At 45.0% G+C, this 12,975-nt stretch overlaps 1 protein-coding gene across 6 annotated transcripts in view; it reads right to left on the bottom strand.

The window, feature by feature from the left end:
* The window catches only part of LOC147604512 (putative phospholipid-transporting ATPase 8), a 176,017-nt gene that overhangs the window by 44,971 nt on the left and 118,071 nt on the right, over positions 1-12,975 (bottom strand). For 2 of the 6 annotated variants that reach the window (XM_086794757.1, XM_086794755.1), the window contains exon 2: positions 12,317-12,583. The exons of the other annotated variants lie outside the window; for them this stretch is intronic. The gene's annotated coding sequence lies outside the window, so the exon portion shown is untranslated. The remainder of the gene's footprint in view (positions 1-12,316; positions 12,584-12,975) is intronic. 6 annotated transcript variants of the gene reach the window in all.

Genomic DNA, 12,975 nt, shown 5'->3' with positions numbered 1-12,975 from the left:
CGTGAGAAGATCTTGGCTGGTGACATCTTGCTACTTTATTGTTCGACGGAGGACAATGCGGCGGACCTCTTCACGAAGTCTCTACCTCAGGCTACGCTCAGGCGGCACTCCAGCTCCCTAGGGTTGATTTCACAGCCAAGAGCTGAGAGGGGGTGTTAGAAGTCATCTCTGTTGGGGTAAAGGCGTTATGCCCACCCTTATAGTGTGTACAAGCCCATAAGTTATAGTACATAGTACACTTAGTACTTTTAATGTACTAAGTGCACTATGTGTACTAGTGCAATATACATGTGTGATAGGGGAGTCACACACTCATGCTTTTCATGAGTTGACTTATCCCCACAACTCTCTCTCTCTCTCTCTCCCTTGCTTCTCTGTGTATGTCTCCCATGAATGAACTCTAAACCCTAATTCAGGTTCCTTCTCCTATCAACTGGTATCAGAGCCATCTTGGTCCCTCCCTCAGTCTGTTCTGGTCGTATTCAGCTTCAATCAACTGCTGGTCGCCTGCTTCCATCAACTGGAGCAATTAAACGTGGTGAGCGCTGGCCCTTCAGCGTGAGATGTGAGCAGTCGAGCAATACAGAGTCGACTACAAGCGTGCGAGCGAAGAAGATAGGCGGGCTGCAAAGCGCATTAGCGCTGGGCGTATAGGCGCTAGGCGAGTGAAGCGAAGGCGCATAGCCAAAGCAGCGTGGCGTCAAGTGTGGAGCCGGACCGCATGTGCCGGGCAAGGTGCTCCAGGATGTCGGCCTTGGCCGCCCGCCCCAGGCCCACCAGGGCGGCCAGGAACACCACGTCGTAATCCGCCAGCCTCTCCTTCACCTTCTTCACGTTACGCGTGTGGAAGGCCATGCGAGCGGACAGGTCCGGGTGGGCGTGCACCAACCCGCGCGCCAGCACGTTGGCGTCGGCGTCCAAGTCGTAGTTGTCGAAAGTCGCCCACGGCATGTGGTGCAAAGCCTGCACGACTCCACGTCAGTAAATGTGAAGCAGAGATGCGCCCCAGCAACGCAGAATAACTCCACTATCTTGATTGGAGCAGCCATCAAAGCTCTCCAAGGATCACCTCCAAGAATCAGACTGCACAGCAGCATCAGCACGACCCCCTCCTCTTTCCTGCAAATCAGAAATTACAAGGTATTTGCCTCAATTTTTTTTTGGGATTTGCAATTGAGCAAGTACAATCAACAATTGAGCAGGTACAGGTGCCCAATTGCTCAATTTTTGAGCAAAATTGGCAAAATTGGGTGACATTGGTCACAATCAGGATAAATTTGCAGGAAATTGGTCAAATCAGGATCAATTTGCAGGAAATTGGATGTCGAAATTTGGGGCTTTTGATGTAATTGTGCAATTAAGCACTCATACATGCTGTATGATGTGAAAAATCGCACATTTGGGCAAAATCGCAGCAAATTGCAGTGCAAATCAAGGGGCTTTTGTGCCGATTTGGTTGATTTGCATGCAGGCAATCGCATTTGATGCTGTGGATAATGTGTTGATGCCTTACAAGCACTCAATGTGCCTGTAAATCAAGGGGCTTTCATGTATTTGATGTATATGTGGCCAGGGGGAAGCATCGTGAACACACAGGATGCCTTCATGTGCGTCAATGTACCATGCATAATCAGAAATTGATCTCAAATCAAGGGGCTTTTCAAGTTTGTATGCTTGTTGAGCTTGGCAAAGCAGCAGGCAAGACATTTATGCCTTGAATCCTCAAAAATCAGCTTGCAGTCAAGGGGCTTTTGCCCAATTTCTGTTCGGGACTGTTGTATGCAGTGTACGGGACTGTAAAAGTCTGATTTTCACTCATTTGGACAGCCAGGAGAGCATTTATTGCTATTGTACCTGCTGGTACAGATTTGGCACAGCTTTGTGCATGTTTTGGCATGGCTGTACACTGTTTTGAGTGATCAAAAGGTTCAAATTCAGCTGCTGAAATTGCCGGTACAGGTTTGGTACATCATTGGTGAGCGCTTAGTACTGCTGTACAGTACTTTGGAAGGGCAAAAGAGCACATTTGAGGTGCTGTCCAAAATCTGCAGCAACCAGATTTTGGTGTTTTCATCACAAAAAGTGGGAGAAAAGTTGCATTCTTGCTTCCGCAGTGGGAGATAAAGCTTGGGAGAACATTTGTGAGCACTTTGTGTGCTCTGGGTGCAGTGTTTGCACATCTTTTGGTGCAGTGTTTGCACATTTGCAGGGAGTCAGGCATTGACAGGTTGCATTTTGCTATGGCAACCACAAGTGAGAGCTCTTCATTGCTTCACATCAAGAAGCTTGAAGGCTCGCATAATTATGATATTTGGCAAACCCAGTGCTACAATGTGTTGCTCCAGAAAAAGCAGCACAAGCCTATCAAAGAAAGGGGTGTAATGCCCGCTTCTCTTACTGCTGAAGAGTGGGAAGATATGGATGAGCTGGCAAGATCTACTATCATGTTATCTGTGTCAGACTCATTACTTTTCAGCATTCGTGAAGAGAAGACAGCTTGGGGAATGTGGCAGAGATTGCAGGACTTGTATGCCCAACAAAGTGCCTCAAGCAAAGTGTATTGGTTGAAGAAACTCATAGGTCTTCAGATGAAGGAAGGGGCTTCTCTGACAGCCCATCTCAATGAGTTTAATGGTATTGTCAGCCAGGTCATCAATCAAAAGTTGGCGATGGACGATGAGTTCAAAGCCACCTTTTTGTTATGCACTTTGCCAGAGAGTTGGGACACATTTAGGACAGCCACTAGCAATTCGAATGCTATGCTGTCATATGCAGATGTTGAGGGTGCTCTTCTTCAAGAAGAGATGAACAGGAAAAACAACTCTGTTGGAAAGTCCAATGCAATGAATGCACGTGGGAGATCCCAACAAAGGGGGAAAAGCCAAGAAAGGGGAAGGAGCAAGTCTCGCTCCAAAAAGGATTTGGAATGCCATTATTGTGGCAAAAAGGGACACATCAAAAAGCAATGCTACAAATGGAAAAATGATCAAAAGGAAAAGGGAAAAGGCAAAGACAAAGAGAAGGATGAAGCCAAAGATGTAAAGCCAAAGGGCAAAAGTGGAGTCAAGATTGAAGAAATCAATGTGTCACATGCAGGTGGCAGTGAGGATGAGGTCCTCTTTACGTCTTCACTTGATGCCCATTCACTTCTTACAGGTGGTCATGGTATGCACTCATGGATCATTGATTCAGGTGCCTCCTTTCATGTCACAGGTTGCAGAGACTTGTTTGTCAGGTACACTGCTGGCAATGAAGGAGTGGTTTATTTGGGTGATAACCATGCATGCAAGATTCTTGGCAGAGGTGATGTGAGGCTTGTATTTTCAGATGGCTCACAGCTTATGCTCCATGATGTCAGGCATGTGCCTGAGATCAATAAGAATTTGCTTTCTACTGGACAGCTTGATGATGCTGATTATGTTACCACATTTGGTAGTGGAAAGTGGAAGATTAGTAAGGGCTCACTGGTTGTTGCCAGAGGCTCTAAGGTGGACACTCTTTACTTTATGCATGCAGGTGTTTGTCACCATGCTAATGTAAATGCAACCGAGCTGCCGGAAATTTCTATGTGGCATAGCCGGTTGGGACACATGAGTGTCAAAGGAATGGAGCAATTGTCTCGTTTGGGTTACTTGCCTTCTCTAAAGTTTTCAAGTTTTCAGTTTTGTGAGCATTGTATATATGGTAGGCAACTACAGTGCCCCCACAAGAAAGCTCTTGGACAGAAAGATGCTCAGTTAGAGCTTGTGCATACAGATGTATGTGAGATGCCTCAGCTTTCTTTGGGAGGGGCAAAATACTTTGTGTCTTTTATTGATGATGCCACACGCAAGGTGTGGGTTTATCCTCTTCGTTTGAAGAGTGATACATTCTCAGTGTTTCAGAAGTTTGTTGCTCATGTTGAGAATCAAACTGGCAAAACACTGAAGGCTTTGCGTTCCAACAATGGTGGAGAGTATACGTCCAAACAGTTTCAGGACTTTTGTGATGCTAAAGGCATCAAGAGGGAGCTCTCTACTCCTTATGATCCTCCACAAAACGGGACAACAGAGAGGATGAACAGGACCATACAGGAGAAGGTCCGTTCTATGTTGTCACATGCTGCATTACCTCATGGTTTTTGGGCTGAAGCTGTTATGACAGCCGTTCACCTTATAAACAGGTCACCTAACACGAGGCTTGGTGGGAAAGTGCCAGAAGAAGTATGGACAGGGAAGCCTCCGTCATACAAGCACTTGAGAGTGTTTGGTTGCGTTGCGTACGTGCACATACGCAGGGAAATGCGCACCAAACTTGATCCTAAGTCTCATAAATGCATATTCCTAGGATATGGTGACAGAGGTGAAATGGGGTATAGACTTTGGGATCCCATGAATAGAAAGATCATACGCAGCAATGATGTCATTTTTGATGAAACATGCATGTATAAAGAGCCTGCAAGGCAACAGGAGCCTGGCAGAGTCATCTTTGATGATGATGGACATCATGGACAACAACAAAGGGCTGTAAATCAGCCATTACAGCAGGAAAACCAGCCCTTAAATGGTGCTGAAAATGGTCCAAATGGACAGCCAGATATGGCAGAAGATATCCCTATGGATATACCACAGTTAGAGGAGATACCGGGCATGATTTTTCAGCCTTATGGCATGGAACAGGAGCCACCAATGGGTGATATGCAGGCTGGACAGCAACCTGCAAATGATGGTCATTGGGTACGGAGGTCCACTAGACCCTCCCGAGTCCCTGACAGGTTTGTTCCAGGGGTTGACTACTTGATGCTCACTGACTGTGGGGAGCCCTCATGTTACAAAGAGGCTTTACAGAGGGCAGACAAAGCTCTATGGGAGCGTGCCATGAAGTCAGAGATGGATTCTCTGCACAAAAATGGAACTTGGAAGTTGGTGCATTTACCTGCAGGCAAGAAGGTTTTGCCATGCAAGTGGGTATACAGGCTCAAAGTTGCACCAGATGCAAAGCCACGATACAAAGCCAGGTTAGTGGCTAAGGGCTTTAAGCAGGAATATGGTGTGGACTTTGAGGAGATCTTCTCTCCAGTGGTCAAAATGACCACACTTAGAGCTGTGTTGGCTTTGGTTGCGCATGATGATCTGGACTTGATTCAGATGGATGTGAAGACTGCTTTTCTTCACGGTGATCTCCATGAGGAGATATATATGCAGCAGCCAGAGGGTTATGCAGTAAGTGGAAAGGAGAAGCTTGTATGCAAGCTGAAAAAGAGTCTTTATGGGCTCAAACAGGCACCAAGAGAATGGTATCATAAATTTGATACATTCATGAAATCTCAGAAATTCAGGAGAAGTGACATAGATCACTGCTTGTACACCAAGAAAGCTTTGGATGGCAGTCTCTTGATTCTCATTTTGTATGTTGATGATATGTTGATTGCCGGGAAATCTCGTAAAGAGATGGATGCCTTGAAGCAGAGGCTGCATCAAACCTTTGACATGAAGGATCTGGGTGATGCAAATCACATCTTGGGTATGCGGATACTTCGGGACAGAAATCAGCATGTGTTGTATTTGTCTCAGAAGGAATACATTGGCAAAGTCTTGCAGAGGTTCAATATGGACGGGGGGAAGAAAGCTAGTACTCCTTTGCCTCCATATGTGAAACTCAGTGCTATGGACAGCCCACAGTCAGATAGAGACAGGGCTGATATGGCCAAGATTCCGTATGCTTCAGCTTGTGGCAGTCTCATGTATGCCATGGTTGCTACTAGGCCGGACATTGCATTTGCAGTGGGAGTGGTTTCTAGATACATGGCCAACCCTGGCAAGAAGCATTGGGAAGCAGTGAAAGGTGTCATGAGATACCTGAAGGGCACACAGGATTTGTGCATTTGCTTTGGCAAACAGGATGCATTAGTGCATGGTTACACGGATTCGGATTATGCCGGTCATCCAGATAACCGGAAGTCTACTACCGGTTATGTGTTTACATTCACAGGAGGTGCTGTGTCATGGATATCCAGGATGCAGAAGTGCACAGCCTTATCTACTACAGAGGCCGAGTATATTGCAGCCACAGAGGCTTGCAAGGAGGCATTATGGCTATATCTCGGTTAGTGGTTGATTTGGGTTATACAGGGGATATTCCATTGTTGCATTGTGACAGTCAGAGTGCCATCCAGTTGGCAAAGAACCCTGTCTTTCATGCAAAGACGAAGCATGTGGATGTGAAGTATCACTTCATCAGAGAGGTGATAGAGAACAAGCAAATTCAGCTTGTTAAGATTCATACGGATGACAACCCGGCTGATCTGTTGACGAAGAGTTTGCCTCCGGAGCGGTTTGCTCATTGCAGACACTTGATGGGCATTGGATGAGGCCATTTTCAGCCTTGATATGGCCTTGTATATTATCATGTACATGCTGATTTTTCTTTTCCTTTACTTAAGGGCACTTTGCCTTTAAGTGGGAGGTTGTTGGGGTAAAGGCGTTATGCCCACCCTTATAGTGTGTACAAGCCCATAAGTTATAGTACATAGTACACTTAGTACTTTTAATGTACTAAGTGCACTATGTGTACTAGTGCAATATACATGTGTGATAGGGGAGTCACACACTCATGCTTTTCATGAGTTGACTTATCCCCACAACTCTCTCTCTCTCTCTCTCCCTTGCTTCTCTGTGTATGTCTCCCATGAATGAACTCTAAACCCTAATTCAGGTTCCTTCTCCTATCAATCTCCTGTCTTTATCAGACACTAGGGCCTCTGTTGTGGGTATGCCCACCCTTTGTAGGTGTTTTCTCATTTTTCCTCACTCCCCGTATTTTTTTTCCCATTTTTCCCTATTTTTACCAGGTGTGGGAGGCAGTTTTTTGCACCCTGGCTGATCCACATATACTGGCCGACTGCTGGTCAGAGGTTCTGGATGCTGGCCGACTGCCCCTTCTGGTCCCCGACCTCTCATGCATTCTGGCCGATTGTGCACATCTGCCCGACTAGTGGATGGAGCTGGTCGTGGACATGTAGGCCCAATCGGCTGCCTTTTCAACAGGCCAACTGCATGTATGGGGCCATATAAAATGGCCCCATGGCCCCCACACCATTGTATCTTGTTTTCATTTCGAGATCTTGTGTGTAGAGAAGAGTTACATGCCTATCTCTCTCCTTCTCTTGTGCTGTCTATTTTTTGCACTCTACTTGCTCTTGTGGTCTCAGATTTGGTTATCATCTCCGCTGCGTATTTTGACATGCCCATGCCTTGACTTGCTCTATAAATGCAGGAAGAAGAGTGGCTTTCCTTGCCAATACATGATAATGAATATTAAGGATACTGAGCCCACCATGCATTTTGGGCGAGCAGATAAAGTCTTGCCTTAACAAACGTAACCATTTTCTATCTACTTTAGTTTTCCATAAGCATTTCATTGCTTTAAACATGAAATTGTAAATCTGTTTGCTTGACCAAGGAAGGCATAAAAGATAGAATTGAACATATGCCATAATTATTGATTGTACTATACGCAATCGCACATGTAAAGGCCATGTGTTTATGCCTAGTCGGCTGGCCAACCAACAGTCGGCCACAGCACTTTGTTTATCCAAGGGCCTATAAATAGGCACAATGCTGGTCGGCCAACACTTTGTTTATCCAAGGGCCTATAAATAGGCACAAGAGCTCATTGTTATAGTCATTCATTCCACTAGGGAATGGGTCCAAGTTTAGGACAGATTTTGGTGTTTACCACCTTTTTACCAAGGAAACCTATGACTGTAGATTAGGTACCTTTTCGTACCATATGAATATACTGAATTTCCAGCATATCTCTCTTTCTCTACTCTCCCTTTTGTCTGCGTTTTTGCATCAGCATGTTTCCAGGAGTGTTTAGGGCTGAAAGAAGACCCCCAAAGCTTCCGCGTGTTACAGGTTGCCCCTCTTATAGGAGCAAGACATAATTTTGGGAATTCAATGGTTTCACAAGTTTCAACCAAACATTGATTGGGACAGACACACTTTTCGGATTACCCAGAATGTCTCCAAAGCCCCAATAACCATTGAATGTGAGCTAGGGATCCCGAACTTTCCTCTCATAAGCCACCTAGAGTCTAAACTAGCTTCCTAGGATGAGCTACTCCAATTGATCAGCGATGCGAGTAGCATCACAATTGGAGTTGTTTTCAACAGAATGGCCATCCACACCAGTAGCTTACATGTATAGTAAGTTGCTATTCGCAGAAAAGAATTACTCGATCTATGATCAGGAACTCCTTGCAATGATTCAAGCCCTGAAACATTCGAAGCATTTCCTTCCTGGTTGAGACTTTGCGGTTCGCACTGACCATCAAGCATTGCGTGGATTCAGACATTGCCAAATGCACAGTGGAGTGACCATGAACACCGTTGGAGCCAAATTTTCCAACAATTTGTTGGCAGGTTCAAGTACCTTCCAGAAAAGGCCAATCCAGTGGCCGATCCTTTGAGCAAGAAGGGAGCAGTGATAGGGTTCATGGGAGGATTATCTTCCTATGTTAGAATTTGCATACAACAGTACTAAGCATACGAGTCCAGGTTTGAGTCCTTTTAAGACCACGGGAGCACATGCACCATCTATTTTCTCTTTTTGGTGTTTGCAAGTTTCAAAATAACTCCATAGAGACCTCTAGCAGCATAGTAGATGCTTTCAATAGCCAATCCGTCCAATTGGCTATTCAACCATTTGCCTGTATCTTCAGCAACTTGCACCTTTCCTGGGGAAAAAAGTACCAATGCACGTTCCGAGAATTTCTTGACTTCCAGGAGGATCACATCCTTAGGAACAGTGCATCTAATAGAGGGCTTGGGCTTAGGCTTATGCCAATTGATCCGGCTTGATTCAGAGTCCTTGTGCAATACATCATACAAACACTGAGCATCGGGATTAGAAGCATGCAAAGCAGACTCCTTGAGCTTCTTAGGATTGGAGCCATCCTGAGGCTTGTCAATTTTTCGAGTGTAATGAAGTACCGAATTTGAGTCCGCCATGACGGCAAGAAAAGAATGCACATACACTCCCACAGGCACACACACACACACAAGCCAAAAGAGACTAAGAAGAAACAGAGACTAATATGAACAAAAGCAAATGACAAGCAGACAAAAAGAGAAAGAAGAAAGAAAGAAAGATATACTAAGCGTCTACTAAAGACCCAATGGGCCTATAAGACCAAAGTGATACGATAATGTCCATGGCATATCTCATCATGGAATGGAAAATAAAACAGAAAGAAAACATAAACATAGCTATCTCACTGGGGTGATACAAAACTGTCCGTGGAAACTCATCATGGAATACTAAGAACGTAGAAACATTAGAGCAGCATCAGCTCCGAGTAAATGGTATACCACTCTCCAAATATCAAGCATGGGGCTAATGAGTATGGCCGAGAGGTCTCCCTCAAGCTTCAGCTGTGTCAGGTTTCCGTATGAGCTTCTCAGCTCTGAAGATGCCCTCAGCTCTACCTGTCTCCACTGTGAGGCGGTGGGATGAAACCCGTATCTGGCCAATCGCAATCCGCATGGCATGGGACATGTGAACACTCAAGTAGCCCGGCTTTGCTGGATGAATCTATCCTTGGTGTGTGTGAGGAAGTGATCTCTGTAGACGTGCATCTTCATTGGGAGCTCCAAAGGTGTGATCCAATCATCCATGTGCAATGGGTGTAGAGGTTGAGACAATCTAACCGGATAACCCGGTTGATATCCTCGTGAGAGAGCCGGAGAAAAGGGGAGTCCAAACTGTACTGAAGAGAGGCGGTCCATGCGGAGCCCATATACTAAGAACCAAGTGGAAACTAGTGCATACCATACTCCAGAGTGGCCCTCAAGTGCTAGCTGTCTTGAGGACTCCAGGGCAAGCCTCGAGTACCTATGGGGAAACATGTGACTGACGTGATGGAGGTATGTGACTATGTGGAAGAGTACATGCACTACCATCGGGGCTGCAGCAGCAGACTCTGCCTGGATAATCTAGTGTGGGACTGATGGTAGCACGAGAAGAAGCGAAGAAGAATCCAAGGTGGTGGAAGAAAATGGTTATACATGCTAGTTGCATTTACCTTATCCAAATGTAATCCTTGAGCATTGTCGGTTTGACCTTTCAATTTCCAGTCATGGAGCCTGCCATTTTCAACAAGTGGAGACAGTGGTTCATATGGCTGCAATAACCTTTTAATCTTCCTCCAAATCAGTGTATGATGCAAACCTAAGTTATGCTCATTGCATGCTTGCGGAAAGGATAGCACACTCCTTGTATCATCCACAACATCCTGTAGCGTGCATATACCCAAGGATGCCAAAAAGCATGCTTTACGTGGCTCTTGCATAGCTAGCGGTTTTGCAAACAAAGAGAGCTAGTACATAGAGGTACTAATTGTAGAATCACGTCCCTCCCATTTGAGGTCTTTCAATGCAGTCTTCCAATCTTGCACCATTCTTGTAGCATCTGGATAGTCATCAATGCGGTCCTCAAAACGTCCTAGCACCGCTTCCCAATACGAATTCACCGAAATTCCATAAGCCATAGTTTTCATGCGTGTACACATAGCTGCAAGTATGATTACCCAAGGGTTTTCTTGCCGAAAAAACACGGAATCATGTTAGCTTTTCGAGCTAAAACACCTTAGCACACAAAAAATAGACACCTCTAACAAATTAATTAATGTGTAGTGAATATTGAGAATATTCATACCACCATTCATCTTTGGCGAGCAAACACAATTGAATCGCAACAATCTCAAGCCTTTTTTATTTGTCTTGGTCTTCGAGAACAATTCCCAAGCTTCAGACATGAAAGGGTGCAAATCTTTCTTTCTCCAAACAAGCAACGGCAAGTGGAATTGAACATAAGCCATGATCACTGATTGTACAATGCGTAATCTCACATGCAAGGGCCATGCAGATAGCTTCCAGACTGTCATATCCCATTCCAGTGGGTATCCAAGGTGCCTTACCATTTGATTTGGCTGAACTATTTGACGTGGACATAGAAGTCGGTGCCAATCCATACGGCATATTGGAATCAACTTTGACTTCTTAAAATTTATACCAAACAACTCTAAGACACTCATGATGCGTGTGAGATGAGTTGAATCATTTTTAGGCATGAAGAAGATTCATCTGCATAGGCCTATGCCATAAAGTGAGTTCCATTCCGTTTCTGCACTCCTCTCATGGAGATATTCAAAGAAGTATGAAAACTCTGATAGAACTCAGGTAAGAAGTTAAGAATGGTGGTAACCGATTTTCTGTTATCAACTACCTCATCTATATTCAGCAGCTGTTCTTTTAGGTTAGTTACCTTGGTAAGGTGATCTACGATAGAATCACCCTCGTTCATGGTCAAGTTGTCCAGCTCCCACATCAAGTACATGACTCGTGCTTCATTATGGGATGGTCTTGAGAACCACCCAGGTGCCCTTGTAGAGCTATAGGTCGCATGTGAGGAACAATGGATTGCTTGACCGAAAGAGCAATCATGGCCATTGCTTGAGCATCACGGGCATCTCACCGTCTTTGATCTTCAGTGGGTCCAATGCTGAAATGCCTGACACCAGTTGTGCCACAGTTTGAGTCCCCTTTGGTGCTACCGAGGAGTGGCAAGAGTTGGTGCCGCAAGACGAGGCTCTTGCCCCACGACAATCTCCCATAGCTCCCTAGGTCTGCTCAGAGCTTCTCTCTACAAGGGAGCTCTTGGCATGGATCTTGGAAGGCAAAGATACACCCTTTATAAACTTCTTACTCATGGGGTGCAACTTGGAAGGGAGCCCTCGAAGAATTTTCTAAGGTTGTGCATATATCAATGCATCCCCGTGCTAGGGATTACCAGCAATGAAATCTCCATTTTACCTTCATTCAGGCATTACTGCAAAAGTGTGACCTACCTTCACTTGCAAGGGTTGCAGCCCAACCCCCTGCTACAACCTGACTGATATGAGCACTATTAGCAGCCCCTTATTTAATATCATGTTGGTTGCACCCTTGCGACATTAATGATTATCACATTTCTCTGACAAAAGCACTTTTAACCTTTCGATTGCACAAAGAGAGCTAAGAAATCCCCCTTACCCAACCAATTCACACCACAGAGAACAACTAGAGCTAAAAGTCCCTCGCTTTAATGATGGTGTCATGTGGCCAACTGATTACTGGGTTGTTTTAATGGTCAAAATGACATTTTGTGCCTTCGAAAATGTCCCTGTAGACATGCATTGGACTATCCATCTAAGCATCTTCAGCTCTACATTCTTCACCTCTGAATCAGTGCAGCAAACATTTGCTAAGAACACAACAGTACATTGACCTCCTACCTTGCCAAAGCATATGATGTTCTCCTTCGTTCCAAGTCCTCCTCCTATCCAGGCAACTCCTTCCTGCTAGCCAATGATGCTGAAGTTTCCTCTCTCCATGATATGCTTGTAGACTCTGGGTGGTCTCCTAAAGCTGGGACAATTCCTCTCAAAATGGCTCACATCATGAAAAGTGAATCACCCGTTCTCCCACTGTCACTACTCTTGTTAAGATGCAGAGGGATAAGCTTGCTTGCGTATACATGATAAGGTCTAGATTTGTGAAGCCTGTATCATGGGCAATCAACATCAGCGCCTCGACTCTTTTATAGCTCAATCATGCGAAAAGAAGACTCAAGCACTAGAGGATCTACTTTGTGCCGTTGATGGTTGGTGGTATGGGACGATTTGAGGATACTTCCTTGACGAAATTTCAAGCAAGGTAGATTAAAGAATGGCTAGCAATGGTCAAGAATGAAAGATGCACTGGCGATAACCAAGATTTCTTTCAGGCTGAAGCAATCGATTCAGCAATCTAAGTATTCAACGACAGTGGTACAAGAGCGGTAAGTGATGCGACATAAGACCTACTCTTTTGAATAGCCTTTGGTAGTACAGTTAAAAAAGGTGTGGATGCAAATGCTATATACATGTTCAGAGGACTCAAGAGGTGCCAACTA

Source organism: Cibotium barometz, chromosome 61 (assembly GCF_041138505.1).
Source record: "Cibotium barometz isolate CiBa-2024 chromosome 61, ASM4113850v1, whole genome shotgun sequence".
Classification (NCBI taxonomy): Eukaryota; Viridiplantae; Streptophyta; class Polypodiopsida; order Cyatheales; family Cibotiaceae; genus Cibotium; species Cibotium barometz.
This window is presented reverse-complemented; position numbering and strand designations above follow the sequence as displayed.